Source organism: Grampus griseus (genome assembly GCF_964374135.1).
Source record: "Grampus griseus genome assembly, chromosome: X".
Lineage (NCBI taxonomy): Eukaryota > Metazoa > Chordata > Mammalia > Artiodactyla > Delphinidae > Grampus > Grampus griseus.
This window is the reverse complement of record NC_138999.1, coordinates 17,170,459-17,182,823: the sequence shown is the minus strand read 5'-3', so window position 1 is coordinate 17,182,823 and position 12,365 is coordinate 17,170,459. Positions and strand designations below refer to the sequence as shown.

The 12,365-nt window shown below is 42.7% G+C and overlaps 1 pseudogene across 1 annotated transcript; it reads right to left on the bottom strand.

Annotated features, from left to right (window-relative positions):
- Positions 1-11,661: 11,661 nt before the first annotated feature.
- LOC309839468 (pancreatic progenitor cell differentiation and proliferation factor-like) lies at positions 11,662-12,134 on the bottom strand (annotated as a pseudogene). Its single transcript has one exon. The product of its transcript is annotated as a pancreatic progenitor cell differentiation and proliferation factor-like (transcript).
- Positions 12,135-12,365: the final 231 nt, after the last annotated feature.

The window sequence follows — 12,365 nt, the reverse complement described above, 5'->3', positions numbered from 1 at the left end:
CATTAGCTCCTCAGCACTGCAGACTGAGTATGCTTTACAACCATAAAACTTGCCCTGAGGCAGAGAGTCACAGGTGTTCACGGTAAGTAGCCCACAGTAAACAGCAGTATTGCCAAGGAGATATGGGCAGGGCACCGATAGCATCTGCTACAGTAAGGCACGGAAGGCATAGCACAGGAAACTCAAAGTATGGCTCTGCTCCTCTGTAATAGCTTTGGTAAAAGGCTGGTGATAGTCGTTAGATAAAGTTAGTGGCTAAAATTGAGACTTGGGTGTATCTGTAAATGACTAGTGTCCTTTACACTGAAATGTGCCTGTAGTAGCACCACCTGACCATACTCTTTGAGGTCATGGCAACCAGCATTGCTGCCACATGTCCTGCTGTGACCACATGGAAATATCCCTACTGGCCAGCCCATGTTCTTTGACAGTTGAACATTGGTTGACAATTGAGCATTCTTTTAGGATCATGCCAGAGGCCAGTACAATATTACATGTACAATATTAGATGACTGACCCAAGAGGGCTAGGTGGAAAGTGGGAACTGAGAAATTAAAAAGTGGTCAAGAAGCCAGGAAAACCATGAAGATGGATTGACCAATCTAGGTGGCCTTGAGAAGTTCCAAAGGTGCTACAGATGCCTTGGATAGCTTCTGATGCAGTTCTTATGGGCTGGCTTCAACATGCTGGCACCCTGAAGCAGGACAGATGAATGATTCTGAATATGACAATTCAGAACAGCAGTACCCAGCTTGTAATTGATGACAAGAAACAGAGAAGTATACTATATACCAAAAAGTCTCTGGGAATTCAATACAAAACCTCAGTGCTAAATATTGGCCTAATTTTGGAGGAGATCAGTCAGGTCATATGTTTCTAATTATGTAGGGTTTTAAAAACTTTTTAAAAATATACGTTTTTCAAACTTTCCAAATACAGGCTGTTGCAATTGGGAATCAAATTTTTAAAAAATTTAAGGAGTTAACCACCCTTTCTTCCTGCATCTATGTAATTGGGAGAAATGGGGTCACCTTTTGTCTTTCTTTCTGGCATGTTTGTGTGCTCAAAGGAACTCTGCCCAGTCTCCAGGTGCTTAGGCTTTGGGCCGAGCATGTATCTGAAATCCCTTCCTTCTGGGGAGTCAGAACGACTAAGTCTTTAAAATTATGTTATCACAGTGGAAAACTAGAAAAAAAATCTAAACAGGTCATCAAGTAGATGTGAATAATAATTTTGACAGCCATATAAAAATGTCTCTTCTATTAGGTTGAATTCCATACTAGTTAAGTTAAAGCTAGCTGTTTTAATACGTAAACCCTATAATCTTGGTGGTTTAACAAAACAAGTTTATTTCTTGATCATAAAAAGTACAGTTGGTACAGGGAGTTGGGGCTAGGGGCCTCTGTGTTCTCTCAGTATTTGGGACCTCAGGCAGAAGAAGTATCTAAAATCTTTAAAACATGGCTTCCAAGATTACTCCGAGCATCAATTCAATCAGCAGATGGTAGGGAGGGGTTAGATAGAGGGAGAGAGAGTAAGAGAGATCGCTTGCACAGGAGGAGTTAAATGGCCCAGGCCTGGAAGTGGCATATGTGGCTTTTCTACCCATATTGCATTGGCCAGAACTCAGTCATGTGGCACGACCTAATCACAGGGGAGGCTGGGAAATGTAGTCCAGTAAAGGGCCAGGGGGAAAAGATGAGGGTTTGTTGAATAGCCAGTCAATTTCTGCCACACCAGTTCTATCTCTTTTCTTCTTCCCCCTTGACCTTTCTCTACCACAACTGAGATATGGAAAAGCCCTTATGCCTGCCCCCACTGGTTGGGGCAGTGTGTCCCCAGTGGATCCCTTCAAAAGCCAAGTTCTAATCTCTTTGCCTTTTCTCTTGCTTTTTAAATTCTGCTAATCTCTCTGGTTTCTGGGAAGAGCCTGAGGACAGGCCAATGGTGAGGAGCGGAAGGTAAAAGCCACGAATTCTAACCGTGGCACTCCCACCAGAGCCATTGCTGGATCCCTGGCATCACACCCAAAGGTACAGATTCTTGTGGGCCCAAGACCTCAAGCGTGTAGTGATGTGTACTTCCTGCTCCCAACATCCTTGAAAGGACTGGAGATATTGTCTGAAGTGACCTGCTCCATTGATAATGCACCTTGTCTTCCAGGGATGGGAAGAGGATTCATTCTTCAGAGGGCACAAACAGCAAATTCTTTTTTCGTCTCCTATGAAACAGAGTAGGAGTGCTGTAAATGCCAAGCAGTATGGATTTTTTAGAATGATGAGTCACTGCTTCTGGTTTTTTCAAGGCAATTATTCATCCAGTCTGAATCTCTTCAAGATGAGCCATTAAGTCTGTTATATAGACAAAGAGCACGGCTGAGATTGCCAAAAGATTGATTTAGGTCAAATAGTAAAGCTGGAACAAATAACTTTTAGAAATAGTGCATCTGCTTTGAAAAAAGAATTGAAATTCAGAACTCCAGGGCTGAGACTGCTGGCCAGTGTAACCCTTGGCTTCAGTGATCCTCTGGCACCAAAGGTCTGGGTTACATTTGTGCGAGAAGGAATCCAGCTTATGCTTCACTTTCTTCAGGCAGGTACCCAGCTCGTAGAAAATGCCTCCTCAGCTCAAAGCTAGAGAGAGAGAATTAATTAACAGACAACGATATCATGAATATTAAATCTGCAAGTTGTGTAAGGAAACAAATCCCCTCACCCCCAGTCTTGTAAATACCTCCATTTCTTACAGTTTCCCCATCCGTAGTGTACCCTCCACACACACCCACCTACACCCTCCTTTTATGCCTACAGTTTTCCTCTGCCCTGAACCAGTTTTCCTCTGCCCTGAACCACCATCTTTTGGCTCCAAAGTTATGATTCCAGCTTAAGCTGTTCCCTAGGCTTCTTTAAGTGCCCAGAAAATCACTGCCTGTTGCCCTTTGCACACCCTTAATCCTGGTGGGAAAAAAGTCCCCTCTGTTACTTATAAAAACTGGGATTCCTTCCATTTTTTAAACTCTATCTGTTAAAATGGGATGATAAACCATGGCTTGCTGCCGGAAGAAGAGAACGAAACATCCCCACCTTAACTCCTCCCAAAGCAGGCCTACTCCCTAGCTTACGCACATGCCAAGCCAACCAGCAAACAATAGACCTATTGCTGCCTTGCATGGATCTGTGAGCCCAGGAGCCTGAACTTAATTCATGAAGAATTTTTGTGTTCACTTGAGTGTTGGGAAGTCTGGGATACTTTACATTTCTTGTGCCACCTATGTGCCATGTGGCACAATCCTGCATTCTAGTCCCTGTACATACTATAGGAGACATCATTTGCTCAGCGACTTTGGATCATTGATGCCTTTACTTTTTAATGATCAATAAGAAAATGTGTTGCAACTAAGAGATTGTAGAAAATGTCAAGTTTAAATCTTCAGCATCATCTTTAAAGACTTCAAAAACATTAAATATTATTCCATTTTGCAAGGATTAACTAATTCAAAAACTGAGTTTGGGAAAGGCAAAACAATGGCACAGATGTTGAAATTCTAGTTACGTAGTTAACACTTTGCGAATGGGATTATACCAATTTAAGTTCTAACTCCTAGTTTGACCTGATACATCCAGCTTGGGCACACATAGTGCAGAGAAGCAGGTGGGAAAAGGTTACATCCTAATGTCAAAGTCATCAAGTACTTGCCCACCCTCCAGTTCAGTGGATGAAGTTTTTGTTTTTTAAAAATTTCACTTTACTATTATTTTTATTTATTTATTTATTTTTGGCTGCGTTGGGTCTTCGTTGCTGCACGCGGGCTTTCTCTAGTTGCAGCGAGTAGGGGCTCCTCTTCGTTGTGGTGCACGGGCTTCTCATTGCGGTGGCTTCTCTTGTTGCGGAGCATGGCTCTAGTTGTCCAGGCTTCAGTAGTTGCAGCACGTGGGCTCAGTAACTGTGGCTCACAGGCCCTAGAGCACAGGCTCAGTAGTTGTGGCGCACAGGCTTAGTTGCTCCACGGCATGTGGGATCTTCCCGGACCAGGGCTCGAACCCTTGTCCCCTGTATTGGCAGGTGGATTCTTAACCACTGTGCAACCAGGGAAGGGCCCCTCAGTGGGTGAAGTTTTAACCCACCAAGCCTGGGTTGTGAATCCTGGAGGCTTGGACTCAGTCTAGTTCTTTGCTCCAACAGTACTTAGCAAGTTGCTATCTGTCAATAAATATCTAGCTCTAAAATTCCACTCTGTGCATCAGTTTTTCTAAGTCATGGATTTTTTTTTTCATTCTGCATACTAAACATTGACTACATCCAAAGCTTGGTTTAAAATGACTTCATGGGGTATCTTCTCCTCAACCAAAAGACGTTGACTCATGCCACACTTCTCCATGCAGATTTAGCTTTTTGGTGTACTAAAAATGGGCAGAAGTTCTTAGTCTATAAAGCATATGGAGTGTCGGGGTTTGGGAGGAACAAAGCATCTTAGAAGGGCTGTATTTTTCCTACTTTAACACCTAGGGAATGCTTCCTTCCCCTCTAATTTTTCAGCAAACTTTTCTGTCGGTAGAAGTAAGCAAAAGCATTCAAGTCAAAACATCATTTGCCTTGGATTTTAAAATCATAATCTCTGTTTTGTTTTATTGTGCCTAGCTAAAACCCTGTGGGTTAGACTTCGTTGCACTGTAAAATAAATAAATAAATAAAAAATAACCTTTGATAAATGTGATGATGAGAGCACACAACTATAAATTCTAGCACAGCCTTTGTGTAAGAAGTTGTTCCCTATTCTGCCCCTCTTCTCGTATTTAAAGTAGGAATCATCTTCACCTAGATATTCATTGACAGATAACATCTTGCTAAGTATTGTTGGAACAAAGAATTACACTGATTCCAAGCCTCCTAGACTCACAACCCAGGCTTAGTGTGGTAACACTTTACCCACTGAATGGGAGGGTGGACAAATACTTGATGAAATGCTTCTGCTGATTCCTGAGGTGGTTGAAGCATCTCTTTACTAAATCACAGGTTCATGGGCAAAATCTGGAGATGACTAAAACTATTCACAGTTCTGATGGCCAGGATTTTTGGATGTATCTATGGGAGAATTGTGCAATAAAAGTTCTCATGGATATATCTGAGTAAATGATTATGGGTTTAAGGCAAAGCAAAAGGACTGTTGCAACACTGTAGTATTGGGTGGCCACCAGTGGGCTTATTTGGACTGCTAATATCTGTGATAGGGACCAGGAGCTGTGTTTTCCTATCAAAGAAGATGCTGAGTAATTGTTTCCAATATTTCCCCGCCTCACCACCCTGTTACATCCCAGATCTTGTGTTTTTATTCTTGTTTAGATGTCTGTTGTTGTTGTTATTGTTGTATCTGCTCAGGTTCATTCACCCACCTAGGAGAACCCACCAGGTCCCCACAGCAGCCAGAATGGCCTTTTAAAAATACCAATAGGAAATCAAAGAGGATGGAACCCTTCCAAACTCATTTTACCAGGCCAGCATTACCCCAATACCAAAGCCAGACAAGGACAACACAAGAAAAGAAAGTTACAGGTAAATATCCTTGATGAACATTGATGTAAAAATCCTCAGCAAAACATTAGCAAACTGAATTCAGCAGTACATTAAAAGGATCATACACCATAATCAAGTGAGATTTACTCCTGGCATGCAAGGATGGTTCAACACATACAAGTTAGTAAATGAGATACACCACATTAACAAAATGAAGGATAAAAATCATATGATTCTCTCAATAGATGCAGAAAAAGCATTTGACAAAACTCAACATCCTTTCATGATGAAAACTCTCAACAAATTAGGTATAGATGGAATGTACCTCAACATAATAAATGCATACAGTCGTCCCTCAGTATCCACAGGGGATTGGTTCCAGGACCCAGCACAGATACCGAAATCTGAGGATGCTCAAGTCCCATAGTCAGCCCTCCATATCCACAGTTCGGCATCTGCAGATTCCACCAACCCCAACCGCAGATCATGTAGTTCTGTATTTACTATTGAAAAAAATCCACGTATAAGGTTGGTAAAAGGGTACAAACTTTCAGCTATAAGATGAATAAAGTCTGCGTATCTAATGTATAGCATGGTAACTATAGTTGATAATACTGTATTGTATAGTTTTTAAAATTGAGATATAATTGACATATAACATTGTGTAAGTTTAAGGTGTACAACGTGTTGATTTGACACATTTATATATTGCAATATGATTACCACCAAAATGTTAGCTAACATCTCTACCATGTCACATAATTATCTTTTTTTGTGTGTGGAGAGAACGTTTAAGATCTCATAGCAACTTTGAAGCGTATATTGAAGTTTGTTAAGAGAGATCTTGAGTGTTCTCAGCAAAAAAAAAAGAGGCAGATATGTGAGGTGATGGATGTGTTAATTAACTTGATTGTGAATACTCTTTCACAATATATACATAGTATACAAGTATCAAGTCACATTGTACACTTTAAATATATTACAATTTTATCCATCAATTATACCTTGGTAAAGCTGAAAAGAATACCAATAGGATCACAACAATCACAGCATTCCCCTGCTTAAAACCTTTCAATGACTTCCTATTGATCCCAGAATAAAGTCCAAACTCCCTTAGCTCATGAGCATTTTCCTTCTGGATCAGGCCCTTGCTTACCTCTTTTCTACCTTATTTGTATGCTGCACTCATGCTGCATCCAGTTATGGGCATGTTCTCTTATGATTTGCCCATTGAGATTTCCTCCCTCTGAGATCCTTCTTTGCTCCCTTCTCTGTCTGGCTAATGCTTATTTGATCTTTAAGACATGACTCAAGCATCACCTCTTACTGGAAGCCTTCCACGATCCCTCCCATCCACAGACTGAGACAGGTACTCACCTCTGTACCACTGCAGAAACCTCTGCTTACATCTGACCCTATGTCAGAGCCTCTCCCTCATCATACCTCGAGATCTTTGAGTGCAGAGTCTGTTTCTCACCTCAGTGTTCCCAGTGTCTAGCATCCTTCCTGGATCTGAAAGACTAATCAAATTCTTTTGGGAAACAGATAAAGTGCCCTTGAAAATAGAGATTCCATACAAGCTACTGTATATGAAATAGATAAACAACAAGGTCCTACTGTATAGCACAGGGAACTAGATTCAATACCCTATAATAAACCATAATGGAAAAGAATATGAAAAAGAATATGTACATGTACCCATAACTGAATCACTTTTCCATACACCTGAAACTAATACAATATTGTAAATCAACTATACTTCAGTTAAAAAAAAGAAAATAGAGATTCCATATTGCATGAGGTTTTTAAAAACATGTAGTGAAGGATAGCATTGAGAAAACTACTCAAATAAACCTGTATGTAACTCAAGAAATAGAGCAGTGTCAGCTACCCAGAACACCCTCATCATGCCCCCTTTCAGGCATTATTGCCCCAAGATAAGCACTATCCCGCCACTATAAATTAGTTTTGCCTGTTTTTTACTTTAAATGAATGGAAACATACAATATGTACTCTTTTGTGTCTGGTTTCTTTCACTCAACATTTTGTTTATGAGATCCAGCACAACGATGTTGTGTCTAATTGTAATTTGTTCATTCTCATTTCTGCATAGTATTCCATTGTGTAAACATACCACAGTATATTTATCCAACTATCATCAGGCAGTATTTGCACAGTTTTCGATTTGGGACTTTTACAGAGTGCTGCGATCCATATTCAGGTTTTAGAGTTCTTCTGTTAGTCACTTATTTATTTTGTTGGTAAAATTACTTTTCCCAAGAAATGCCTTCAGCAATGTCCTTAATTCCAAACTAATCTGCACATTCTTTTACTTGAGTTAATTAGAGCTGGATCAGTGAGGTCAAAAATGGCAGATCAATTATCAAAGAGCTGGTGAGTAAAATCAACCTCCTAGGACAAACATAGCTTAAAAGCTTAAGCAAACAAGCACAATTTTCTACCCCAAACATTCTAACATGCAGTTTCCTGTCATAAACATTCATAGTCTCAGGGTTACAAGTCAACAGTCTTTAGAGTTACTAAAACTAACCTTGCAAGATTATAGAAATGCTCTTTGCCCCTTTTCGGTAAACAGCCTTAGAAAGTCAACTTTATAATGACCATATATAGAAGTAAAGATTTAGCTTAAATGTTGTGAAAACTTGTAGGTAAATATTTGCTTATCTTCTCCCTTATCTGTCTAAGCAAAGGGTAATGGTTAATCCAGTGTTTCGAACTGTCAAAAATGCTTGTGTCATGTCTTAACCTTTCTCCCCATGTTTTTTCATATCCTCCTATTTGAAACTCCTATTTGATTTCAATGTTTATCTCAGTTGAGCTTGAATCATAGATACTCAGGACTTGTTTTATTATTTTCCATAATGGTGTATATATAAATTTATCTGATAATAATTACTCAGTTTCACTGAATTGAACTGAATTAAATAATGTTTTAGAAAATAGTTAAGACGCCCACCAGGTGTTCTGACGGTTTCATTGCATTGCCTCTTTTCAGAGATGTATACTAGGAAAAGGTGGTATGGTTAATAATGATCGACTGTTAAATTAAGGTGAAGTCAAACATGACCTTGAGATATCTTGAGCAAGAACCTAATATAGAAGAGAGAGAGAAGAAAGGTATGGAAAATACCAGGAGTGTTTCTTTAACACATTGAGTTAGGGTGGCTAGACAAGCCATCATCAGTCATAAGCAAAGTGGGAAAATTAGCAGATCTGAGAAACAGTGAAAGGATCCCAAGTTAAAACAGGGAAAAGCGGAAAGATCTCTAAGAATAGGAACATATTAAAAGCAAGTAAGTAAACATTTCTGCAATACACGTGTGTGGAGGGGAGACAGGAATCTGTGAAAAGATTTTCTCTCAAAAAAACTTAAGCAAATCGGTAGAGAGCTAAAGGCCCCGACGGAGCTTGTTGGATGTCCCAGATGTAAACCCTGAGAGGAGAATTCACGTGAAAGTGATTTATTAGTAGGCGTTCCCAAGCAGGCGAGTAGGAAGCGGGTGTGGGAAGGAAGGAGGCCAAGCAAGAGTGCAGCAGCCCGCAAGCCCACAGAGGGTAACTTGGGCTCAGTCCTGAGGGAGCTCCGCGGACAGTGGAGGTCACACCTCAGAGCTGTCCCCATCGGGAGCACAGGGACTGGAGTTGCTCCTCCTGGCCTGTCAGTCAGTGGTCAAGGGCTACCCTGGGGGGCACCCCCAGCTCTCTTTGCCCAGGCAAAACCAGATTAAAACTGGGGCAACAGCTCCAAAATTGATAGAGCAAGTAGGATCGGAGAGTGAGACATGAGATGCTCTGTGGCTTTGTCCGGGCCGCTCTGGACATCCGGGGAAGGCAAGCCAATCTGAACACTTCCCTGGGGCGCAGCGACCTGGAGCTGAGAGAGAGAAACGCTTTGCCCTCGGCTGTGGAGTTGTGATAAGGTAAGCTGGAGCGTCAGTCACCCATGATGCGGATCATTGAGAGAGTGAAGGGACACCAGATTGAGTGGCAGCGGAACCGTCAAGGGAGCCCTGAGGGCATTCGAGTCCTTAGTTCGATTATTCCTCCCTTTTGCTGTGGTTTGGATTCAGAAATCGATTCTCCTCTTCACTTTATTCTTCAAATATTTATGGAGCTCCTACTATATACCAAGCACTGCTCAACGGCTGAGGCTGTGGATGTGAACAGAAAAGATAAAAGCCCTCTGCCCTCATAGAACTTACAGTCTAGTGGACAGAAAGCCAACTATATGTGTGAATTGTGAATTAGTTGTTTCCCCCACTAGACTGTAAGCTTCATTTTATATATATATATATGTATATGACAATGTCCTATTGGGACAAGTGCTATGAAGAAAAAAAGCCAGTCAGAGCAAGCGGATAGAGTGAAGAGGGAGGTGGTTATTTGGAATAGGGAGGCCTTTCTGCAAAGAGATATTTGAGCAGAGACCTGAGTACAGTGAGGGTGTGAACTAGGCAAGGATGTGGGCAGGAGGTGAGTTTCTGTCGACTGCAACCAAGAGAGTCTTGAAAGTCTTTCTGACGATTTTGAAACATGGTGGTTCGTGGGATTGTATTTGCGCAGACCTGCCGTGGTCCCCAGGGCTAAGGGGGGTGTGCGTGTTCCTTCTGTGTCCAGTCTTGCCAAGGCAGCTCTAAGCAGGAGTTGGGGGCCTTTGCTGGGCGCTTTGCCTTGCTACTCAGGGCTGAGTGTTTACAGGGCCGTGGCTGACGCCACCCGCTGAGACGTGACGGTCTAGGAGATTTTCCTTTATGGTCATTTGGATTACAATGTTGGAACTTTTCTTTCCTAGTTCAGTTGTAAAATCAGGTTTTTAAATCTGCTTATGTGCCCTCTTACAACATCAGACTTCCTGGTTCAAGGGTGTGTTCTTTCTGTTTTGGTTTAAATCATGTTTATTAAGGTATCATTGGCATACAGTAAAAAATCACCCATTTTAGGTGTACAGGTCTCTGAATTTTGACAAATACACACAGTTGTGTTACGTGTACCACAATCATGATACACAACATTTCCATTGAAGCCGAATCTAGCCTCTCTATCCCGACACTGAATTAAATCTCAGAGACATAGTTTTGGGTGAAGTAGAGAATAGCTTTATTGTTTTGCCAGGCAAAGGGGGCCACAGGTGGCTAATGCCCTCAAAACTGTGCGTCCCAACGTGGAGGGGGTAGTGAGAAATTTTATAGTAATGGTTCAAGGAGAATGTGATGAGCTCGTGGACATTCTTCTGATTGGCTGGTGGGGAAGTAAGTGGGCGTCAGCATCATCCACCTTCTGGTTCCAACTAGTCTGGGGTCTACGTGCTGCTGGGCAGCATAGGCAGCATACTGTAATTAACCGTTAACTTCTCCCACCTGGTGAGGGCTTCAGTATCTGCAGAGCAGCTCAAAGATACTGTTACAGTGTGTGTGTATCCCTTGGGGGGAACCAGGACCCAGCCCCAAAATTACACTATTGTTTCTCTTGACTGTTCCTCCCTTGTCTCTGTATCCCCTCCCTTCCCTAATTAGCATCTGTTTGAACCTGCTCCTCAGCACTCAGGGAAGGTCGTGGAGGCTGAATGAAGCCGGTTTCCTGTAATCAAGGAATGGGGGACACAGAAAGGCTTTTGTGCCCAGGAGCCCCACAGGGTCCTGCTGCGCATCACTGTCACCCCAAGGATGTGTCCTGGAGAACACCTTAGGTCCTTTTTCTTCTCTCTCTCTTTGCTGAGAAGTTGGGGATACAAAGATACACAAGCATGGAAAATAAAGTTAATACTTGAAAACTGAAACTGAATATTTGGGAGTTAAGCTACAGCAGATAAACTATTATGTAATCTTTACTAAACATGTTTTTATATTAATTGAGCTGTTTCTTCTAGATACGTAAACAAAATAGTTAATATGTGAAGATTATAATCTTCACCTGGACATTTGAATTGTAGAGGATTGACTGTTTTTGTTTTTGTTTTTTTGCCGGCTCCTTGGAGTTTATTTTCCACTTGGTGCAAGGCACAGGGTTTTGGGGTGTCAGGAAGGCTCTTGTGTGGCTTGGATAGTAAGGAGTGGGGTCCTCTCAACTTCCTTTTTGGTGTTTTGCTGTTTTAATATTAAAAAACAACTGCTTCCGCTGGCTGCAGCCCGCTTAGTGTCGGGAGGGAAGGGGGGGCTCTGATGAGCCTAGTGCCTTGGAAGGAAGCCTGGCAGCTGTTGGGGGCCACTCAGGACGGGGGCCTACAGTTGGTTTTGCCAGGCTGCTGCTTCCCCACGGCTTCCCGAGCCAGGTCATAGGTGATCGTGCTGGCGGAGGCCTGGGCAGATTCCGAGTGCTCTGAGGACGCAAACACTGTGGCCATGAACGGGAGAGTGGAGTTCCTGAAAAAGAAGCTAGCCCACCCGTGTCCTGGGTGGGCTTTGGGGAGAGCGGGCTGGTGGGGGATGGCTTCCCCAGGGCACTCGGCACTTCCGTAGGAGCTGTTACTGGAAGTGGCACCCAGGCGGCGCCGGTAGTAGTCGTGGGTGGCCACGAGTGGGCCGCTGGAGGGCATGGCTGCCATGCTTTTGCCTGTGGGCTGGGAGAAGCCTCGGCGACGACCCCTCGCGGGACTGGGAGCGCGATCACGGGCGGCGGGGACCAGGGCGCTAGGCCACGGAGCCCATCTGCGCAGGAGACCGCGGGTGGCCGTTCCACCGACAAAGTTTATCATATAATAATGTGAACATGTATGCTTTAAGAATAATTCAACTGTTTCTTCTTGGTAAGAAACTACTATTTAGTGGAAGTGGGATATTCCTTCAAGAATCATCTTGGTTCCAGTGCGTTCAAGACACTCGCATTCAGATGAGCTG